Source organism: Coregonus lavaretus (assembly GCF_964263955.1).
Source record: "Coregonus lavaretus genome assembly, chromosome: 30".
Taxonomy (NCBI): Eukaryota; Metazoa; Chordata; class Actinopteri; order Salmoniformes; family Salmonidae; genus Coregonus; species Coregonus lavaretus.
The window spans coordinates 7,851,834-7,872,135 of record NC_140017.1 but is presented as its reverse complement, the minus strand read 5'-3'; the positions used below and the strand labels follow the sequence as shown (position 1 = coordinate 7,872,135).

The following is a 20,302-nucleotide window of genomic DNA, read 5'->3' as shown; positions in this document are numbered from 1 at the left end:
ACATTCGTGTTACTGTCGACAATAAAAAGTCCTCCGAAACATGAGTCTTCTCCCTTCGGACGACGATAACACTCTAACCTGAGTGAGTGGGTGTAGTGTCCAGATGCGCATTTCCAAGCGCTCTGATTGGTTGGGAATGGCAGGGCTATGATGGGTGAGAGATAACTTAGGTAGGCTGAGCAGCCAAACTAACGGGACTTAAGGGAAACTGAAGGGACTGTGAGGGGAAGTTAGGTAGAGAGGAGAGGAGCAGGACGGCCTTTTTTACAGCCGCCCCAATATTTATTATGGAAATATTAACATCCACGAAAAGGCCTCTAACCTAAATGGCACAGTCTCTAATGTGGGCCACAGTATTTAAAGGGCCAAAGTATCTGAAAAGCCACAGGCCTTGAGGGGAAGCAGGCAGGACAGGCAGGGCTTAGGGGCCTCACTGCAAGGGAGGTACACAGATACGCAGAGACAGTCCTGGGCCGCCCCATGGAATGCCATGCGGGTGGGGGAGAGCCCGCTAACTCAGCTGGTGCAGAGCAGCTGGGCCCCATCCTTAGATGCTGAGTGCAATGCTGGAGGCTGGCCATGGCTGAAGCAGGTGGCTCGCCAATGACTCCCATGGTAGAGCATGTGGGGACCCCTGGGTGAGGATCATCAGGGATCTTGAAGCAGGGGTTGGCTGGGCCCTAGAGACAAGGTCAGGTGGTCTCCCACGTGGGAAGGGCTGAGGGTTGTCCAAGGCAGGAGGCGGGTGCCCCCCCAGAACTAGAGACAGCAGGCCCCCTGGGTCAGGGAACGATTGTTCCCCCAGGTCAGGGAGCTGAGGGCCTGGCTGGGAAGGGGACTTGGAACCCACTACTAAATCTGAGGACTGCAAGCCAGGTATGGTGGGAGGCTGCAAACCTAGCCAAGCAGGGAATGTATAGTCTAGCGCTAGTATAGGCGACTGGGCACAGGCTGAGGGCTGTGAACTGTCTAACTGCACACCTAGAGGAGCAGATAACTCCGGGTCTAGCGGGACGTGTAGCACTGAGGGAGCTGACTGCTTGCCGACTGAGGTTTGGGGCTGCAGACCAACTGAGGGCAGATGCTGCAGACCTAGTGCGGCAGAGAACCTATAGCCTGGCGGATCAGTGGACTGAGGGCCGACTAGAGCTGGACACAGAGAAACTAGAACGGCTGAAGGCTCAGAGCCTAGTGCTGATAACTTTGGGCCTGACAGGGAGAATGTCTCTAGACCTGACAGGGAAACCGACTCTGGACCTGACAGGGAAACTGACACTGGACTGGACAGTGAGAACTGCCTCTGGACCGGACAGGGAGAACTGCCTCTGGACCTGACAGGGATAACTGACTCTGGACCTGACAGGGAGAACTGACTCTGGACCTGACAGGGAGAACTGACTCTGGACCTGACAGGGAGAACTGACTCTGGACCTGACAGGGAGAACTGACTCTGGACCTGACAGGGAAAAACCGACTCTGAACCTGACAGGGAGAACCGACTCTGAACCTGACTGGGAGAACGACTCTGAACCTGACAGGGAGAACGACTCTGAACCTGACAGGGAGAACGAATCTGGACCTGCCAGGGAAATTGAGGCTGGACTTGGAGAATAGTAGAGCTCTGGGCCTACTAGAGAAACTGGTACCTTTGAGCCTAGCGGAGCAGGAGCCTGATGACCCACCTGGGCTAGGGACTGAGGGTTGACAAATGCTGGAGACAACAGACCTAGTGCAGCTGGAGACCAATGACCTAGTGCTAGGGACTGAGGGCAGACGAGGGCTGAGGACTGAGAACCTAGCACAGGTAACTTGTGGCTCAGCAGGGCAGGAGGCTCTAAGCCTAGTGAGCTAAGGAGCTGTGGGCTGACTATGTCTGGAGACTGTGAGCCTAGTACAACAAACTTGGGGCCTAGTAAGGCAGGAGCCTGGGATAGGCAACTGCCTAACAACTAAGGCAGGGGGCTGCGATCTGAGCAGGGCAGGAGACTGCAGACCTGCAGACGGGGCAGCTAACTTATGGCCTAGCATGGCAGGGGGCTCTAGGCTTGGCGGGCTAGGAGGCTGCGTCCCCAATAAGGAGGAGGTCTGCAGTCCATGCAGGGCAGGATACACTAGACCTACTTGAGGGGTCTGCAGTCCATGGAGGGAACTCTAAACCTGACCTTATTGGGAAGGAAGGGAAATCTGACCCTACAAGGGAAGGAAGGGAACTCTGACCCTACAAGGGAAGGAAGGGAACTCTGACCCTACTGGGAGGGAAGGGAATTCTAAACCTATCATGGAGGCAGGATACACTGGACCTACTTGAGGGGCAGGACACTCAAAGCCTGGACACTTTACACCTGCCAGGTAGGCCAGAAACTGTAACTCTAAGCCTAGTGAGCTAAGGAGCTGTGGGCGGAGAGGAGCAGGAAGGCCTTTTTTTTATACCCACACTACTTCCCGCGGCTATGAGAGTCACAGAAACTCACATCAATACCTTTGTCAGATAGCACTATTAAACGAATAATTTATGCTATTGCTAGCAATCAAGAGGGAACTCTGACTGAACGACTAAAAAATTCCCAGGCTCATGCTCTCCAAATGGACGTTAGCTGTGAGGGCCGAGATGCCCATGCATTGACTTTTGTTCGCTATACATGTTGGGGGATGCTATTCACAAGGACATATTGTTCTGTCTCACGATTCCCAAGCATGAAACGGCACAGGGGATGCTCAGTGTGCTGCGTGGGATCGAATGGTGGGTTTTTGCACAGATGGGGCTCCATCTATGGCTGGACGGCAGGCAGGCTTTTGCACTGTAGTTATAAATGTGTCTCACTCTGCCATATGGACGCATTGTATGATACACCCAGAGCAACTGGCGGCAAAAGAGCTGAGCACAAAACTCGGAGATACATATACTGCAGCAGGTAACTTTGATTGTAAACTACATCAAACCACATCCACTGCGTGCACACCTGTTCGCAAAACTATGTGGAAGTATGGAATCAGAGCATGACAATGTTCACACCGAGGCTTGGTGGTTAGGGGAGTGTTGGAAAGATTATTCGGATTGAGATAGGAACTCTTGTCATTCACAATGGATGTAAAAGAAAATTGACTTGGTTGACTTTCTGTGTAATTAACAGAAAATGTGTCTCCTTGCCTATGTCAGAGACATATTTGGGAAACTGAACGCAAGCCCACAGGGGAAATACAAAAACATTCTACAGATGAGTGACAGAATCAGTGTATTCAGAGGAAAGAATTCTTATTAAGAGTCTTTCAAAAGCTAACCATGCCCCCTTCCCTCAGCTGTTCATGTTTTTAACAAAAAACAGCATCAATAAGTGTCCCACACGAGTGATGACTGCTCACCTCCAACGCTTGGAAGAGCACTTTGGGACCTACTTCCCAATCCATTTGACTGTGATCCTGGCTCAGTTGACATGCCGGTAAGTGAAATCGAACAGCTGATCGAGCTGTCATGTGACCGAATGCTGCAGACAACACATTCACGGGTCACTACGGAGGAGTTTTGGTTCCTGACTCAAAGGGAATAATACCCTGCCATCTCCCTCTGAGCATTAATGCCGCGTTCAAAACAACTGGGAACTCGGAACTCGGAAATCTCCAACTTCTGACTTCAGTGCGTCCAAAACAACTGGGAACTCGGGAGAAAAAATTAGCTCCGACTGGGAAAAATCAATTTGAACGGTCATCCAACTCGGAATTCCAACTCGGGAACTTGGGAGAGCTCTGACTTTCCGACCTGAAAGTCCCAGGATGAAAAGTGTGAATTCCGCCATCATCTTAGATCTGATCGTCCTCAGGGTTGCCCACCTTCCGGCAGTGGGATCCGTGGATCCAGGTGTCCCTTTCAGCGATCCTGACCGCAGTCGGTGGTCAGCAGCACTTGGTATGGTCCCCTCCACAGAGGTTGGTGCCAGTGCTTTCGTCTCAGATCCTTCACCACGATCCAGTTGCCAGGGGAGATCTTATGCAGCTGTCCTCCCTTTGGCTCGGCAGGGCAGCTCGCACCTGTGTATAGATAGACTTCAGAGTTTTGTTTAGTTCTATCATATACTTTACCATCTGGTCATCCACACCCGTCAAGGTAAACTAGGCCTGTTTCACCGGCGCGTTGTCCATCTTCATCGGCCTTCCTGTAAGTATTTACCCTGACAGGGAGAGAGTAAAATCCATCATCAAGTGGCTGAAAGTCATTTCTGTTGTGGGGTGAGCTGAAACAAGCATGGGTGCAGCTCTTCCAACATTATGGGCTGCACAAATAGAACATTGTTTACAAAAAATGTCCGCAGAATTAATCAACCCAAATGTATGCCAATATCTATTAACATATATACACATCCCCCCTTTTGACACGTGACAATTTCGACAAGGTAGGGAAAAGCCACTCCAGGGAGTACAGGGAGGCCCGTCGGGCCCTTCCAGACACCATCAGAGGGGTCACGCATGCATGTTCGCTGCCAACGTTTCTTTTCCACTGCATCAGCCCCCTGCTGTAGCAGAGAGACATCATTAAAGGAACGAGGGGTGACAGGGTCAATGCATGCCATCACAGGGAGAGGGGAGGTAGGGGAATCGGCAGCCGCTTTCGCTGCAGAGTCCGCAGCAGCATTTCCTAGGGAAACAGGATCAGTGTGTTTACTATGAGCTGCACATTTACAAATTGTAAGGGTGGAGGGCAGGAGTACTGCCTCAAGCAGTTCTTTAGCCATGTTATGGTGTGCGATTGGTTTACCAGTTGAGGTGAGGAAACCACGATGTTGCCACAGGGTTCCAAAAATGTGACAGACACCAAAAGCATACTGCGAATCAGTATATACTGTGAGGGACTATCCCTTTCCCAACATACAGGCACATGTGAGAGCAAACAGCTCTGCTTCCTGCGTAGTGTAGTGGGAGGGCAGTCTAGCTGCCTCCTCAATACTGTGGGGTGTACACACAGCATAAGATGCAACTGGATCACCTGATGAAAAACGTTTAGCACAACCATCAACAAAATAGATTAGATCACTGCTAGGAATTGGCACATCTTGGAGATCAGGGCGTGGTTTACACAAGAGGTCAACCACCTCACTGCAGTCATGTGCGTCACCGTCAGACTGTGTGGAGAGTAAGGTTGCAGGGTTTAAAACAGTGCAGCGTTTCAGAGTAACATGAGACATTGTAAGTAACACATTCTGCCAATGTAGCAGCCTTGCGGGGGTGAAATGAGCTGTTCTTGCCTGTAAGATAAGGGAGAAGACGGAATGAGGCACATGAACAGTTAAGGGATGCATAGCTACAATGTCAGCACAGGCCAACCCTGCCTCCGTTGCTGCTGCCATAGAGCGGAGGCTAGGGAGTAGTGCACGTGCAACAGTATCGAGACATTTAGAGTTGAAACCAACAGGTCTCATCTTACCACCCATAGTTTGTATCAGTACTGCTGACACAAACCCATTCTTTTCCAAAGCAAACAAATGGAAAGGTTTGGAGTGATCAGGTAACCCCAAACAAGGCGACGACGAGAGTGCCTTTTTAAGCCGAATTAGCGCTTCTTCACCATCTTTAGTCCACTCAATCTGATCCCCCATGGCCATGGGTTTCAAATGAATGAGATCAGAGAAGGTTGGACAATTTCAGCATAATCAATTAACCAAACGCTACAATAGCCAGCCATTCCTAGCAGTGACAACATCTGTTCCTTGGTGTTTGGTTTAGGAACTTGTAAAATGGCTTTAACCCTGTCTGTAGCCAAACTCCTGCCCCCTGGTGTAATCACATGGCGTAAATATGTAACAGTTTGTTGGACACATTGTAATTTGGTTTTTGAGGCCTTGTGGCCATTATCAGCTAGGAATTTTAGCAGTGCAACAGTATCAATTTCACATGATTCTCTGTCAGGAGAGCAAAGAAGGAGGTCATCAACGTACTGAACAAGTGTGTTCCCTCTGGGAGGGACAAATGACAGCAAGTTAGCGCTCAACTCAACTCAACAGCCCACTGATAACACTGTCCTTGAACGGAAAATGCAAACCAGTATTGACAATCTGGGTGCACAGGAATGCTAAAAAAATGCATTAGCCAAATCAACAACTGTAAACCAATTTGAATCTGGCAGGACAGAAGAAAGCATGGTGACTGGGTTTGGCGCAACTGGGGCCCTGGCATACACTGCATCGTTAACAGCTCTAAGATCTTGTACCATTCTCCATTCACCAAATGATTTTCTAACAGGTAAAATTGGCGTGTTGCAAGGTGATTACGTACAGGTGACAACAGACCCCCTGCTCAGCAGAGAGGTCAGGATTTTGCCAATGCCTGCCTCCGCCTCCTTACGCAAGGGGTACTGTGCTTTGTGGGGCCGATATGTGCCTTTAAGAGAGACAGTCACAGGCGTTGCTCCTCTCATTTTCCCTATGTCATATTTATCCCTTGTCCATAAACAGTCCGGAACCTGAGACAACAGTGTGCTGTCAGGGGCAGGCTGGTTAGGTGCAAGGGGAACAGGAACAGGGACTTCATTGTCCCCTCTGTGCACTGCGTGCATGCTGTTCACATACGTTCTGTGAGCCCCAACCACAGAGGAGAATTCTCTCCCATCTGGCTGAGCCTCCCAGTCTGTTGCCAACCTCACGCCCCTCACCCATGTACCAAATTCTTCCCATTTGGTATCCTCTATCTTGGAGATGGAGATACGAGGAACTGATGTTCAACGGTTAAGTTCACATCAGCTATCACACCTAAAGTTCCTTCATACACATAACCTATTGTCAACTCTTCCTGCCCTCTCACAATGTCACAGTGATTCAAACAAATGGTCCCTTTGACCATGACTAAATTTGGCAGTGCAGTGTATGTGGTCGGGCTTAGTTTGGCCTGGTCAGAGATATCTTATGAATAATAACAATCATGGCCTGGTACTTCCAGCGCGGTATAGATACCGATGCTTGGAGTGGTTACTACCAGGCCTTCCTCACTGCAAGAAATGTTAATTCTCAATTTACACAATAGGTCTCTTCCCATTAAATTTACAGGGCAGTTAGGAGAATAAACAAAACAATGATTTAAAATTTTACCACCAAGTTGGAACGAAAGCGGTTTGGTATGGTTCTCTACCATTGGAATGCCAGACGCCCCTTATTACATTTTAGTCATTTAGCAGACGCTCTTATCCAGACTCACATGTATGTACGCAGTTAGTGAGTGCATACATTTTCATACTGGCCCCCCGTGGGAATCAAACCCACAACCCTGGCGTTGCAAGTGCCATGCTCTACCAACTGAGCTACACAGGAGGCTTCTTTTGACCATGGAACTTTTAAATTGTTACATTTAGATAAAATAGAAATGGTTGCCCCTGAATCGACCAGGAAATACATATTCACCCCGCCCACACACACATCCATATTAGGTGAATCTGCACTGTTAGAAGATAAAATTGGGTATTCACCAAAGTGGCATTGTTGGCTGTTTTTTCCTTCTGCCTCCCCCTCTCCCCTGCGGGTTAGATGCTGTCACATGTGGTGGTGGTGGATAGTAGGTATCACTGTCCTTAGCTTCATCATAGCCACCCACAGCACCCCTGTTCTGGGGGCAATTTCTTGAAATGTGGCCAGGCTGTTGACAGTTAACACTTCCATGGTTCCCCTCTTCCTCCTCCACCTCTTCCTCCTCCACGGCCCCTTCCTCCTCTTGCTCTTCCAGCCCCCCTTCCTCTTCCTCTGTCTCCCGAGTTCCCTCTGTTCCCTTCCTCATAAAACATTAGCTGGGCAGTTGCCAGTTTATCATGGTGGAAAACTGTTTCCACCATTGTGCCCTGCTATGAGAGGGAGGGGGGAGATCCTTCACGATGTTCATCGTGTCCCCCATTTCCCAATTCCGCTGGACTAGGATGGTTGGAGTGGCGTTCGCGTCATGGCCCGCCACTGGATTTGGTATTAACATCAGGGGAAACAGTTCGGCAGAAGGTGGTGTGAAAACAGGAGGGGAAGGGGTAAGTAAGTCTGGATAAAGTCCACATGTCATTTCGGTGACCAGTCGCTGGGGAGGCTTAGGGTCTCTGCTGGGGCGGCTCTGATGTGTCGGTATTCTACTCTGGAACAGTGTGTGTGGTGGTCAGAGGAGTTGGTATTCTACTCTGGAACTCAGTGTGGGTGGTGGTCAGAGGCATTGGTATTCTACTCTGGAACTCAGTGTGTGTGGTGGTCAGAGGAGTTGGTATTCTACTCTGGAACTCAGTGTGTGTGGTGGTCAGAGGAGTTGGTATTCTACTCTGGAACTCAGTGTGTGTGGTGGTCAGAGGAGTTGGTATTCCACTCTGAAACTCACTGTGTGTGGTGGTCAGAGGTGTTGGTATTCTACTCTGGAACTCAGTGTGTGTGGTGGTCAGAGGAGTTGGTATTCTACTCTGGAACTCAGTGTGTGTGGTGGTAAGAGGAGTTGGTATTCTACTCTGGAACTCAGTGTGTGTGGTGGTCAGAGGAGTTGGTATTCCACTCTTGTGGTCAGAGGCATGTCTTTTTCTTCTTCGTCTTCCTCAGATTCTCCGCCGTCTGCCCCCACAGCCCCCCCTGCTGCTTGGGGTCCTGGGTGTGGAGGTGGTAGCCGTTGTTGAGGTGGGGGAGTGTAGAGAGGTGGATGATGTTGATACAGTTCATCTTTACGTCTGTTCATACTTGCTTTGGCATTCTTTTCTTCAGCTTTCATCATTACCTCTGCACCCTTCTCTGCACTTTTCCTCTCTCTCTGTCCTTGTCTCTGCTTCAACTTCCCACTTTCTAAAATTATCCCAGCGTATATTATTTTTCTTGCCTTTCCCTACTTTCTCCAACTGTTCTCTGACTAATTTCAACTTAACAGGGAATTTCTTTGGGGAAATCTCCATTCGTTAAGCGGTGCCATTGTGACACGTTCTTGGCAACACTCGGACCCCATTTGCTTACCATCACTTTCAACGGCCCTGTGTAGCATGTGGTGGCTGGAGAACACTTTTTGCTCGAAGATGATCCCATCTTGAGTTCCTATCTCACTCACACACCCACAAAATAGAGGAGTGATCAGTTCCTACAACATAAATCATGTAATTGCATGGCTGCTAAAATACTGCCTAATTTGTCGTTGAACCATTGGTGAACTAGTCCAAATTGGTATCATACCTACATAAAAAGTAAACAGAGTTTTGCTATGATACTTAGTTTCAACTGTATGAGACAGTTCTTCCTGACCACTGGTTAATATGTCTATGCCAAACCTGATATTCTAGTCCAACATGACGTCCTAACCGGTCCACCCGCATCGCACTACGCGGTAGAGCATGCTCTCGATCACTTAGCGCAAAGTGATCTATCACTTAGCGCAAAGTGATTTAGGAATGCACAATTCCTCTTATTTCAATGATCATTTTCTCTATCACTTAGCGCAAAGTGATTTAGTTCATAAAGAATCTTTGAATGATGACTCACCAGTTTAGCAAAATATCGACTGAGTGATCGCTGACCCTCAACTCCCGTGGACGTCAGCGGGTCTCTCCGTTCCCTCGTTTGACGAGGAGGAATTTAGCCTAGACTCACATCGCAGTGAGCCTCTGCCGGGAGTTTACCCTCTGAGCCGCAGGTCAACGATACATCGGTCCCGTCTGGGGTGCCAAATTGTGGAAGATAATATAAAATAAGGATTTGCTGGAGTACAAGTCGAACTAAGATTCTTTATTTTTCTGAGCTCAGGAGAAAAACAGAGTTACACAGCGCAGCGCAGACAGTCTGAATTCCGAAGCATTTGGTGATAAGCACATATCTTTATAGTTTCTGTTCTTGGGCGGAACTCTGTTCCGTTTTTATCTATACAAGGACACAGGTGCAGCTGGTTTGCAACACAGGATTATACTCCCAAGAACAGGAGATGATAATAGGACAGTTTCACAAGGTTAGTCACATATTCAGTTATGTGGACACATACAATAAGGGGGGGGGGGGGGGTAGAAGGATTACTTTATCCTATCCCAGGTATTCCTTAAAGAGGTGGGGTTTCAAATGTCTCCGGAAGGTGGTGAGTGACTCCACTGTCCTGGCATCGTGAGGGAGCTTGTTCCACCATTGGGGTGCCAGAGCAGCGAACAGTTTTGACTGGGCTGAGCGGGAACTGTGCTTCCGCAGAGGTAGGGGAGCCAGCAGGCCAGAGGTGGATGAACGCAATGCCCTCGTTTGGGTGTAGGGACTGATCAGAGCCTGAAGGTACGGAGGTGCCGTTCCCCTCACAGCTCCGTAGGCAAGCACCATGGTCTTGTAGCAGATGCGAGCTTCAACTGGAAGCCAGTGGAGTGTGCGGAGGAGCGGGGTGACGTGAGAGAACTTGGGAAGGTTGAACACCAGACGGGCTGCGGCATTCTGGATGAGTTGTAGGGGTTTAACGGCACAGGCAGGGAGCCCAGCCAACAGTGAGTTGCAGTAATCCAGACGGGAGATGACAAGTGCCTGGATTAGGACCTGTGCTGCTTCCTGTGTAAGGCAGGGTCGTACTCTCTGAATGTTGTAGAGCATGAACCTACAGGATCGGGTCACCGCCTTGATGTTAGCGGAGAACGACAGGGTGTTGTCCAGGGTCACGCCAAGGCTCTTCGCACTCTGGGAGGAGGACACAACGGAGTTGTCAACCGTGATGGCAAGATCATGGAACGGGCAGTCCTTCCCCGGGAGGAAGAGCAGCTCCGTCTTGCCAAGGTTCAGCTTGAGGTGGTGATCCATCATCCACACTGATATGTCTGCCAGACATTCAGAGATGCGATTCGCCACCTGGTTATCAGAAGGGGGAAAGGAGAAGATTAGTTGTGTGTCGTCTGCGTAGCAATGATAGGAGAGGCCATGTGAGGATATGACAGAGCCAAGTGACTTGGTGTATAGCGAGAATAGGAGAGGGCCTAGAACTGAGCCCTGGGGGACACCAGTGGTGAGAGGACGCAATCCAAGAGTGAGCCGCGCCGGAGATGCCCAGCTCGGAGAGGGTGGAGAGGAGGATCTGATGGTTCACAGTATCAAAAGCAGCAGACAGGTCTAGAAGGACAAGAGCAGAGGAGAGAGAGTTAGCTTTAGCAGTGCGGAGAGCCTCCGTGACACAGAGAAGAGCAGTCTCAGTTGAATGACCAGTCTTGAAACCTGACTGGTTTGGATCAAGAAGGTAATTCTGAGAGAGATAGCAAGAGAGTTGGCTAAAGACGGCACGCTCAAGAGTTTTGGAGAGAAAAGAAAGAAGGGATACTGTTCTGTAGTTGTTGACATCAGAGGGATCGAGTGTTGGTTTTTTGAGAAGGGGTGCAACTCTCGCTCTCTTGAAGACGGAAGGGACATAGCCAGCGGTCAAGGATGAGTTGATCAGCGAGGTGAGGTAAGGGAGAAGGTCACCGGAGATGGTCTGGAGAAGAGAGGAGGGGATAGAGTCAAGCGGGCAGGTTGTTGGGCGGCCGGCCGTCACAAGTCGCAAGATTTTATCTGGAGAGAGAGGGGAGAAAGAAGTCAAAGCATAGGGTAGGGCAGTGTGAGCAGGACCAGCAGTGTCATTTGACTTAACAAACGAGGATCGGATGTCGTCAACCTTCTTTTCAAAATGGTTGACGAAGTCATCCACAGAGAGGGAGGAGGGGGGAGGGGGAGGAGGATTCAGCAGGGAGGAGAAGGTGGCAAAGAGCTTCCTAGGGTTAGAGGCAGATGCTTGGAATTTAGAGTGGTAGAAAGTGGCCTTAGCAGCAGAAACAGATGAAGAAAATGTAGAGAGGAGGGAGTGAAAAGATGCCAGGTCCGCAGGGAGTCTAGTTTTCCTCCATTTCCGCTCGGCTGCCCGGAGCCCTGTTCTGTGAGCTCGCAATGAGTCATCAAGCCACGGAGCTGGAGGGGAGGACCGAGCCGGCCGGGAGGATAGGGGACATGGAGAGTCAAAGGATGCAGAAAGGGAGGAGAGGAGGGTTGAGGAGGCAGAATCAGGAGATTGGAGGGAGAAGGATTGAGCAGAGGGAAGAGATGATAGGATGGAAGAGGAGAGAGTAGCGGGAGAGAGAGAGCGAAGGTTGCGACGGCACATTACCATCTGAGTAGGGGCAGAGTGAGTAGTGTTGGAGGAGAGCGAGAGAGAAAAGGATACAAAGTAGTGGTCGGAGACATGGAGGGGAGTTGCAGTGAGATTAGTAGAAGAACAGCATCTAGTAAAGATGATGTCAAGCGTATTGCCTGCCTTGTGAGTAGGGGGGGGACGGTGAGAGGGTGAGGTCAAAAGAGGAGAGGAGTGGAAAGAAGGAGGCAGAGAGAAATGAGTCAAAGGTAGACGTAGGGAGGTTGAAGTCCCCCAGAACTGTGAGGGGTGAGCCATCCTCAGGAATGGAACTTATCAAGGCGTCAAGCTCATTGATGAACTCTCCAAGGGAACCTGGAGGGCGATAAATGACAAGGATGTTAAGCTTAAATGGGCTAGTGACTGTGACAGCATGGAATTCAAATGAGGAGATAGACAGATGGGTCAGGGGAAAAATAGAGAATGTCCACTTGGGAGAGATGAGGATTCCTGTGCCACCACCCCGCTGACCAGATGCTCTCGGGGTATGCGAGAACACATGGTCAGACGAGGAGAGAGCAGTAGGAGTAGCAGTGTTTTCAGTGGTAATCCATGTTTCCGTCAGCGCCAAGAAGTCGAGGGACTGGAGGGTAGCATAGGCTGAGATGAACTCTGCCTTGTTGGCAGCAGAACGGCAGTTCCAGAGGCTGCCTGAGACCTGGAACTCCACGTGGGTGGTGCGTGCAGGGACCACCAGGTTAGACAGGCAGCAGCTACGCGGTGTGAGGCGTTTGTATAGCCTGTGCGGACAGGAGAGAACAGGGATAGACAGAGGCATAGTTGACAGGCTACAGAAAATGGCTACAATAATGCAAAGGAGATCGGAATGAAATGAACTAAACATCTGGGAAAGGAGAGAGCGGGGCCTCCCTCACCACAACACCCAAATATAACTCTCCCAACTTCCACCTCAGAAACTTTAATTGTTGTAAACTACAGCGGTTCAATGTTTTCTAGGAATAGACTAACTTAGTTTATTCAGCTAGCTAACTTGGTACAGTATTCTTCCGTGAAAATCGTCCAGGGCACCTAGTCATAAGACGCCACAGCCAGCTAGCATGCCGGACTCCAACAACACGGTTTAGCACCAATACTCGGCCACAACAAACCACCTGTGTGTCAACACACCAAGCTAGAATAGTTAGCATACTAGCTAGCCATTGCTTTCAGACAAAGAAGAAACCCCTCCTTTCACGGCACTAACACACAGAGAGAGCCAAGCTAATGTTAACTAGTCACCCATGTCCCAAATTCCTTGAACGACTCTGGCTACCAATATGTAAAAACAAAACACAAATGTAGGTTATAACTTACCCCTAGCAGCTACTGTACACAGAGCTCGTTCTTTTCCGAGTTCCCAGTTGTTTTGAACAAACTGAAGTCGGAAGTCAGAGATTTCCAAGTTCCCAGTTCCGAGTTCCAAGTTGATTTGAATGCAGCATAAGATGCGCCAACGCGACATGCATCAAGCACACCCATCTCATTAGTGGTGGTGAGATAAGAGACATTGTGTCAGACTAAATTGCAATTGACTGACATAGCCCCACATTAAAAGTATGTGATGGTAAGTTGAGAAGACAATCAGAAATACTGTTAGAATGTTTTTCAATTGACTGCAATAGCCACAAATAAAAAAGTAAACATTGGCTGTTAATTAGGGTACATCATTTTTTTCACATGGTTGGGTTCGCAATAATTTTCAGATATCTAAATGGGGTCGTGGGCCAAAAAAGTTTGGGAACCTCTGTCTTAGTATATATGAATATGTATGCATGATCCTGAAATATCATATGGATTGCTTTTATACAGTCGTGTGTCTATCTTCACCAAAAGTGCTGGAATAAAATAATTTTAACCAAAGACATTCTGCTTCCTTTGTGCGATAAACATGCCTGAAATGAATGAACCCACAAATAAGAGTCCTGCTCTTCCTACCTTAGAGACACTGATTACATAGCCTACTGTAATGCATTTTGTCATGATTTCTCTTTATGATGGGCAATTCTACCTTCAGTGTCCTGCCAACTATATTCAGTAAATAGGCCTACATATACAGTAATTAGGTGGGTGCTTACATTTGTCCTATTTCACACATGTAAAAGTGCATGTGTGAATTGGAAATGTGACTTTTTCATATCACACTCCCCCTGAGACCACAGGAGGTTGGTGGCACCTTAATTGGGGAGGACGGGCTCGTGGTAATATAATAATATGCCATTTAGCAGACGCTTTTATCCAAAGCGACTTACAGTCGTGCGTGCATACATTTTTGTGGTCCCGGGGATCGAATCCACTACCTTAGCGTTACAAGCGCCGTGCTCTACCAGCTGAGCTACAGAGGACCACGTATAAATTGATGTTATTCATTATCCTCAGGACCTAGGATTCTACCACTGGAGGATCTGAAAACAAAAGTCATGTGTCATTCCGAAGGTAAGGTTTTCAGTTTAAAGCACAGAATGAAAGGAAACATGACTCAATACTTTGGCCTTTAGCAAGAATAGTGGGAAGCGCTTGAATCACTTTGGTAAGCACTTGAATCACTTTGGGAAGCACTTTGACTCATTGATGTACAGTCTCTTCACAACGCTGATCTAAAGTAATGGCTGAAGCGGAATCAGGGGAATGGTATCAAATACATCAAACACATGGTTTCCATGTATTTGATGCCATTCCATGTACTCTGTTCCAGCCATTATTATGAGCTGTCCTCCCCTCAGCAGCCTCCTGTGCTTAAGAGACCCTCAGAGAGTGGGGTCAGAGCCAGGGATCAGCCATTATTATATAATGGTGACCCTGGATGCACACTATAAAAACTCCACCCCTTTTGTTATCAACCAGCCAATCAAATCTGAGCTATTTTGCATTATTTCGAAAAGCCCTCCCTTAACAACAAACTTCGTTTATTTTCTGTGTTTCTTTCATTATACAGTCACTAAAACGCTTGCGATTTTCATTGTAGCAAATGGTTACATTCCTTATACTAAATAGTACGATTGTTTTTACCACAACATTTTGTCACCGAGACTGAAACACTTATGTACACGGTCAGGTATAAATACGTATTGCGAACTCTCTATTCAATGCCCGGATGAGCCTCGGTGGTCCGGGGTGCAGGCTTCAAACCTGTAGCTGCTTAGCGGCAGAGTGGTTCAATTCCACCTTTCGGGCGTAATTTATGAACGCTCTAATGTATGGACTTTGATCCCCAACAATGTTCAAAGGAATTCGCAGAAGAAAACATTGTAATTGCGCTCTTGGAAAGAAATGAACGTATCTTGTTGTTTCGTTCGAAAGTTTTATTTCAACAGAATCATGCTTTGTGATACATATGGGTATTGATGATGCGAGGTGGCCTAGCGGTTAGAGCGTTGGGCCAGTTACCGAAGGGCCACTGATTCGAATCACCGACAAGGTGAAAAATCTGTCGATGTGCCCTTGAACAAGGCATTTAACACTAATTGCTTCTGAATTACAGCGTCTGTTAAAATGAGATGATAGGTCACTCAAAACTGTCTAAAATCTGGTGCTGCGCGGCGTGTCGCAAATTATATGCATCCTTCAACGAACCAGACCGAATGTACATAATGACTGGCAAGCCCGATAAACCAATCACCACTTTGGCGTCTTATTTCTTAACCAATCAATGTTCTTGTTGGAGTGGGCGGCACCATCTTGTACGGAAAGTTTGCATGTCCTTGATTATGTAACGTGGAGAGAAATAAACTGCATCTGATGGTGTAATTTGTCGTTTATCCAATTCAAAGGTAAATTGCTGTTTGAACTGAGTAGAAACTAGTATTTGGCAACAATTTTGAAATGATATTATAAATAGCTTTATAGCTGTCCTATCCAGCTTGGTAGTTTAGTAATCCCAATGTGCGGGATTGCTCGCTGTTGACTGCCAGACAACCCAGCAGCAACATCTAGCTAGCTAGTAGCTAGCTACACAGACTCATCCATATTTATATTGATATAGCTATTTAATCTTACCTTGCTCTTGTCTAACAATGAGTTTAACACACGCACAATTAAATGCAACGAGATTCCTTTAAGGAAGGAATAAAGGAATTGTAAATAAGACCCAACTTTGCCCAATTATATTTTTGTTTCCCCAGCTAGGCGTGTGTCAACACCATTCAAGTGACCATGCCTCTCCACAAGTACCCCCCAAAGATCTGGGAAGCCCTGAAACTGAAGCAAACTTAGCTTTATCTTGGCCAGGTCGCAGCTGTAAATGAGAACTTGTTCTCAACTGGCTTACCTGGTTAAATAAAGGTGAAAAATCTATGCCCGCCTCCCCAAACACTACCTCCGCTCTCTGGAGGAGACCACGCAGCCCACCCCGGTCCACTGGAAGGCCCTGGGAGTCAAGTGCAGGGCCAACCCCAAAACAGGGCGTAAGGAGCGGGTACAAGACGTCCCCATCCCCATCTACTACCCCCCCAGAGTCCCAGGACGGCCTATGGGGAGGCCCATAGGCTTCAGATATGCCAACAATGACAAAGTGAGTACTATGTAGAGCATTAATGAACATCATGACCATTTTTTTTGTTCCCTGTATTCACAGACACACTTTATTCTATATCTGAGCATGTATCCTAACATTGTCTCTCTCCTCAGCTATCCACCAGGCTGGAAAGAGTCTGGAAGCCACAGCTGTTCACCAGAGAGATGTACAGTGAGATCCTCAACCACAAGTAGAGTAGGGCGGCAGGTAACCGAAAGGTCTCTGGTTCTAATCCCCGAGCCGACTAGGTGAAAAATCTGTCGATGTGCCCTTAAGCAAGGCACTTAACCCTAATTGCTCATGTAAGTCGCTCTGGATAAGAGCGTCTGCTAAATGACTAAAATGTCAAATGTAAGTTCACCATCAAGGCACGCACCCTAGACCTCATCGATGCCGCCTACGGCTTTGACAATTACATCCTGAGGGTGAGAGAGGAGGCTGCATGTTGTCATCTTTAGCTATAGTGTGTGGAGATATGTAAATTGTCCAACGTGCAGTGTTTTGAGAAGATGACACAGCGTGGGTTTCATCATCCAATGACTTGATTGATTCTCCTCCAGACACCAAAGGAGGACCTGAACTCCAAGCTAGGAATGGACCTGAGGCGGGCCATGCTCCTGAGGCTGGCCTTTAAAGACACCCAGCTCTACCCAGAGGACCCTGCCAAGAGGGAGAAGATCTACACCAAGTACAAGGTGGGTTCGTTATGTTTTGGACCATGACGGTTTGAAGTTCCAACACACTTTTGTCTTGAGCTTTCATCAAGTTGCTATAGGAGATGATGCAACAGTTCATAAAGTCAGTGAAAGTGCTGCACAAATGTTGTAGATAATGTAATGAGATCTTTTAACTATCTCTATCTCTCTCCCTCGCAATCTCATTCTGCCCTCTTCCATTGCCCCCAGCAGCAGTTTGAGATCCCTACAGAGGAGGCTGAGTGGGTTGGCCTGAGTGTGGATGAGGCTGTGGAGAAACAGAGACAACTGGAGCACAAGGTAACTGCATCGTTTCAGTCACATGGAACATATGGTGTCCCTCAGTAATCACCCTGCAAGGGTAAACATGCACGGTCGATATTGACTGATTTTATATTGTATCTGCTCTGTCCCATACTCTCGCTAACTGGACTCTATTGTTTTGTGTCCCAGGAGCCGGAGCCTCTGTTCAAGCCGGAGCCTCTGAACCACAGCTGGTGGAGAAGAAGTAAGGGCCATTTCCTGAGGAGCACTGAGGTCACTTCCTGTTGACGGTGACACTTGGTGGTCAGTTGGTCCCATTGAAAGACACTTATTTATTCAGGTTCTATTTTTCAGCAGCTGATTTGGACCTATCTCCATCTGGGTTGTTACCATGTAAATATTCCACATTCTTCTGTTTGATGGTGATACTTTCCTTGATCAGTGATAAATCATTTGTCTAAGGAATAAAATATTCACATTTTTTAATGAGTTTTTATTGCCAGTTTCTTAGTTAGTGTTGTGGTTAGTTGTATACTGTACTGCGCTCTTGATGCCTAATCTCGTCATCCCGAGTGGCGCAGTGGTCTAAGGCACTGCATCGCAATGCTAGCTGTGCCACTAGAGATCCTGGTTCGAATCCATGCTCTGTTGTAGCCGGCCGCGACCGGGAGACCCATGGGGCGGCGCACAATTGGCCCGTCGTCCAGGGTAGGGGAGGGAATGGCCGGCAGGGATGTAGCTCAGTTGGTAGAGCATGGCAACGCCAGGGTTGTGGGTTCGATTCCCACGGGGGGCTAGTATTACAAATAATGTATGCACTCACTAACTGTAAGTCGCTCACTAACTGTAAGTCGCTCTGGATAAGAGCGTCTGCTAAAATGACTAAAATGTAAATGTGATCTAGACTGTCATACTCCAGTTTATCCTCTAGATGGAAGTCATTACCACTTTTTCAGTATCATCATTTAAGAATGATAGAAGACAGCCAGGGGCCTCATTTATCAAAGGTGTGTGTGTGCACAAAAAAATACTCTAAACCCTGCGTGTACTAGTTTTCCCACAAAGGTTGGTATTTATCAAATTAGGTCAAAAAAGTTTTTTTTACCAAGTCACACTTCTCAAAAGGCACCAAATTGGTAGAACGACCCAAATATTAGCCTACCATTTATCCATCGCTCATTCAATAGCCAAGCATGCTCCGAAGTAAATAGACCGGTAGCCCTATTTAATATATTTGACGGTATTGCTTTGCGATAGGAGCGCCACATCATAGCCTATTTCATCTCGGAGCCTATACCAAGGCAGGAGATAGAAACACAATCATATGTTGATAAACAAACTAACAACAATTCATATACTGAACAAAAATATAAACGCAATGTGTAAAGTGTTGGTCCCATGTTTCTTGAGTATTCACACCCGAGTCAATACTTTGTAGAAGCACCTTTGGCAGCGATTACAACTTTGAGTCGTCTTGGGTATGTCGGTTTCAGCTTTGCACATCTGGATTTGGGGATTGTCTCCCATTCTTCCTTGCAGATTTTCTCAAGCTCTGTTAAATTAGATGGGGAGTGGCGGTGAACAGCAATTTTCAAGTCTTTCTACATATTTTCAATGGGATTCAAGTCTGGGCTTTGGCTGGGCCACTCAAGGACTGTCACATTCTTATTCTGAAGCCATTCCAGCATTGCTTTGGCTCTATGCTTGGGGTCATTGTCCTGTTGGAATGTAAATCGTCGCCCCAGTCTATGGTCACTTTCACTCTGAAGCAGGTTCTCATCAAGGATTTGCCTGTATTTGGCTCCATTCATTGTTCCCTTTATCCTTACCAGTCTACCAGTCCCTGCTTCTGAAAAGCATCCCCATAGCATGATGTTGCCACCACCATGCTTCACGGTAGGGATGGTGTTAGATGGGTGATGAGCTGATACTGATTTTCTCCTGACATAACGCTTTGCATTCAGGACAAATAAATAAATGTTTGTCTCATCAGACCATAGAATCTTTTGCCTTATGTTCTGTCTTTCACGTGCCTTTTCGCAAACTCCAGGTATGCTGTCATGTGTATTTTCTCAGGAGTGGCTTCGGTCTGGCCACTCTCCCATAAACCCCAGATTAGTGAAGTGCTGTAGAGACTGTTGGCAGGTTTTCCCATCTCAGCCAAGGAACTATGTAGTTCTGTCACCTCTCTGACCAAGGTCCTTCTTGCCTGGTTGCTCAGTTTGGTCGGACAGCCAGCTCTAGGCAGAGTCTGGGTAGTTCCATATTTTTCCCAATGATGGAGACCACTATGCTCTTGGAAACCTTCAATACTCCAGAAATCTCTGAGATCTATGGATAGTTCCTTGAAATTCATGGTATAGTTTCTGCTCTGACATGCACCACTGTCAACTGTGGGACCTTATATAGAAAGGTATGTTTCTTTCTAAATCAATGTACAAACAATTGAATTGGCCACAGGTGGACTCCAATGAAGTTGTAATGGCATCTCAAGGAATGCACCTGAGCTCAATTTGGAGTGTCATAGCAGAGGGTTGTGAATACTTATGTCAATTTGATATTTCATTTGAAATAGATTTGCCAAAATATCTTAAAACATGTTTTCACTTTGTCATTTTGGGGTATTGTGTGTAGATGGGTGAGAGTAAAACATTTATTTAATCCATTTTGAATTCAGGCTGTAACACAACAACAGCTGTGTAATGTCCCACTCTGTTTGTGATTCTTGGGAGATTACAAGGACTAT

At 47.5% G+C, this 20,302-nt stretch overlaps 1 pseudogene across 1 annotated transcript; it reads left to right on the top strand.

The window, feature by feature from the left end:
- The first annotated feature begins 15,766 nt into the window (after positions 1–15,766).
- LOC311105732 (large ribosomal subunit protein bL28m-like) lies at positions 15,767–18,037 on the top strand (annotated as a pseudogene). Its single transcript, XR_014615841.1, has 8 exons — positions 15,767–15,854; positions 16,206–16,291; positions 16,371–16,560; positions 16,711–16,768; positions 16,950–17,022; positions 17,158–17,292; positions 17,503–17,592; positions 17,746–18,037. The product of XR_014615841.1 is annotated as a large ribosomal subunit protein bL28m-like (transcript).
- Positions 18,038–20,302: the final 2,265 nt, after the last annotated feature.